Consider the following 3,585-nt stretch of genomic DNA (forward strand, 5'->3'; position numbering starts at 1 on the left):
CCCCCCCCGGTCTTTATATTACAAATCCAAATAAAATAATCTATAACAATGTTTCTTGAAATCATCAGGGAGGGTACTGAATAATTTACCACGCAATGGGGATGTGATTGCTAGTACTTCTTCCTCTATCTGCCGATCTCAAAAGTGAGTGTACCCATTTCCATAGACTTTCCAATCACTTATAACCCAAACTTACTCAGGACTGTCAGTACAGCAAATTAAAGCAATCAATTAAATACACAAGTTGTAATTGATCAACTTATTAGCTCCACACAAGCATCCACAAAACACATTGATCAACTTATTAGCTCCACACAAGCTTCCACAAAACACAGTCATTCTAAAAATGAAAAAAACACCTTTGACATTCTACACAAATGTCTAAGTTTCAGATCTAAAAAGCATTCCTCTCTGAGAAGGGAAGAGGAATATGCTTCTTCTAAAAGTGCCTGCTCCAACTTTTTAAAATAAAGCTATATTACAACATATAAAGGGATCTGCTACCCAATTAATCATGGGATTTTAACCAGTTAATTTAATCAATCGTAACCATTACAGCCCCACATGGAAGTAAACAACATTGATTGTAACAGGGCCTGCTTCCAAGTATTGTTGTTTACAGCCCTGGAAGTAAACAACATTGATTGTAACAGGGTCTGCTTCCAAGTATTGTTTACAGCCTTGTTTTTTTCTCACTGAGCCTCAAAGCCTATTACAAACTATATACCAAGAAAATGCTAGTACTTCAAGCAGAAATTTCATCTTTGTAAGTATGATAAACTATCTTTTACAGTAAGGCTTATTTACTGAAGAGTGAAAAAAACTCATAGCCTCCCTCATAATTAGAAACAAGAGTCTTGTGATACATCAAATTCTAACTGTCCCTTTCACGAAGGTGAGACAACTTCTTCAGCTGCATCTGTGAAACTGCACTTGAGTTCATTAGATCTATTAGTCACTAAGATGCACAAGACTCCTTTTGGGGTTTGCTGCAATGGACGAAGACAGCCACCTCCCCCCACACCCCGAATTTACACTCATATCCATAAACCACAAATCAATCTATTTGTCAAATACCCCTTTAACCAAAGAACATAGATAATGGAGCTATTAAATTTTACATATGGTCTCGTTCAAATCCGTGGCGATCGATCTGAAACGTGACCCGGCTACTCCGCAGAAGGGCCTAAGTTTGCAGCCGCCCATTCCAACCAGCGACTTCCTTCTTTCCCATAACAATCCCCTCTCCTCGGACTCCGGTAATTGGGCAACCGAAGCCTAGTCAAACCGAGGGAAGGATGCGAACAAAGGCCGCGAGAGATTCCAAACTCAGCAGCGGGGAAACGCAAAGGCACGGGAGAGGCTGCACTTACGCAGCGCGGTAAGCAACGTGGCGGGAAATCAGTAGCCTGCGGCCAGGGCTCTCCGGGAACTCGCGTGCGGGTCGGAAACAGAAACTTAGACCGACTTCTAAATAAAGAAGCGCGTTGGCATCATAACTGTTTTATTTTGCTGCAGCAGACTAACCCGACTATCGCTCCGGAATTATAACCACTTTTGCAGAGTATCAGGCACGCACCTCCCCCCTGCCATGTGTCTATTCGCAGCCCTTTGTATTTCCCCACGGAGGAGGGCCTGGGGATCAAACCCTTTCTCCTGGAAGGCCGGGGTTCACTGTATGGCGAAAGCAAAGCACTCCCCTGGTGTTTCAGGAGCCCAAAGACTGAAAACCCCGGCACTGAAAGCAAGGGTCGGGCCATCCCGCTGCTGCTGCGACTCTTTCATAACAAACCCATGTGCCCCTTTACCAGGAGAGGAGGAGGCGGGGTGTGAGTGGGCGCCAAACAGTTCACACACAAAACGGTTCCAGGCAAAAGCCGCGGCCAGGCGGCATCTCAGCGGGTTTTTCCTGTGCAACGCGGCGGGGGAGAAAAGCCGCATGGCCAGGAGTTCCCAGGGAGGAGTCCCAAAAGCCAGGGCGAGCGTGCGTGCGTGCTATTCTACCTCACCTTGCTCCTCGGGGTCTCCGCGGGGCCACCCTGGCCGCACGTTCGCTCCCCCTGTAGCTAGGGGTCGGCCGGAGAGCGCGTCTCTTGGCTCGCTCACTTTCGAGCCTTCCTCAAGCCCGAGCTCGAACTACCCGCCGCCACCAGACGTCCCAGCGCAGGACGCAGGGCGGCTGGATGAGCAGGGGGCAAGGGGGTGAGAGAGCGAGGGGCTTCGGCGCTCCTTCGCCTTCCCCGCCGCCTGCCTTTACCGGGAGTCTCCTGGCCGCCGCTGATTCGTCTTCCTCAAGACCACGTTCGGGTCCAGGAGGCTGGAGAAGTTGCGAGCGAGGAGGTGGCCGGCACGGGAGAATTCCCCACTTCCTGCGCTCGGAATGGAACAGTCCGGTGGCGGGAGACGTGAAGGGGATGGGCCCGTTTGGGTTCCTTCCGAGCGGGACGACTGGGGAGAGCAAAAACGTTCGCTGGAGCACCCTCCAAGTCGTATCAGGGGTCACCCGAGGCTTAAGATACCGGGATAGAATGCGCCTTCTCCGCCTTTTGGGGCGGGGAAGGTGTTTAAATTAAAAGTTTGCCGCCTTTTTTTGTGTTGTTTGTTCCTGGGCAGGGTTTCTGCTCTACGGTAGGAGACATTCACCTTGTGAAGTTTTTCTGGCATAAAGGTGTAAGGACGGGCAAAGCTACGCCTGTTGGATTTTCCCCGGACACCGGGGAGCTGTTAAAGCGGTAGGACAAGACCTCTGCTGCCAAAGGGCTCCGGTTATATTTTAAGCACGCATTTGCACAAGGAAGGGGAAACAAGTTTCGCTGCCTTTCGTACACGGGGCTTAAGTTTAAACAAATTGAGATGAAGCCTGTAGGAGGTGGGGGAGCTGTGGTCCTTGAGTTGTGGAGCAAAACGTGGATCAGAGGAATGGATTTTCATTATGATTACATAGGCAGCCCCCCAAAGTCCACGGTCAAATGGAAGGACACATCCGTGCCCGCAGACTGTCCTGCATAAACATAGATTCAATACTGTGCTGTGGTGCTAAAACAAGGATCCTCCTAGACTGAACATCACCTGAAATATATTATTAAATCACACATCACACAGGCTGCTGTGCTTTGTAGCACCACCATGGCACCAAAAAATGCAAATATGCAGATCCTTACAGATTTTCATGACTCCACCAAAATTCATGGAATCACATATCCCAGCAGCACCATAAAAATGAACCCACTGTTTTGTGGCATCATCATAGCATAAGAAATGCATTAAAAATCTGGATCCTTCAAGTTGTTACTTGCCATCCCCCCCTCTCAAAATCACACCAACATCTATGGACTTTGGAAGGTGGCGGAAGAGGAATTTAATGGTGCTGAGCCTGAACCTATGTTCTACAGTACAAAAAAGAGATTGAAATCTTGTGTGCCCGTAAAGGTTCCCTTGCTCGAAAGCCAGTCAAATCCGACTCTAGGGTTGTGGTGCTCATCTGCATATCAAAGCCGAAGAGCCAGCGCTGTCCGAAGACGTTTCCGTGGTCATGTGGCCAGCATGACTAAACACCAAGGCGCACAGAACACTGTTACCTTCCCA

At 48.8% G+C, this 3,585-nt stretch overlaps 1 protein-coding gene across 1 annotated transcript in view; it reads right to left on the bottom strand.

The window, feature by feature from the left end:
- The window catches only part of CDCA7L (cell division cycle associated 7-like), a 62,975-nt gene extending 60,713 nt beyond the window's left edge, over positions 1 to 2,262 (bottom strand). Inside the window, exon 1 of the mRNA XM_015417996.1 lies at positions 2,010 to 2,262. The gene's annotated coding sequence lies outside the window, so the exon portion shown is untranslated. The remainder of the gene's footprint in view (positions 1 to 2,009) is intronic.
- Positions 2,263 to 3,585: the final 1,323 nt, after the last annotated feature.

The sequence above is a fragment of the Gekko japonicus genome, unplaced genomic scaffold (assembly GCF_001447785.1).
Source record: "Gekko japonicus isolate JY-2015 unplaced genomic scaffold, Gekko_japonicus_V1.1 scaffold1165, whole genome shotgun sequence".
In the NCBI taxonomy this organism is placed as follows: Eukaryota; Metazoa; Chordata; class Lepidosauria; order Squamata; family Gekkonidae; genus Gekko; species Gekko japonicus.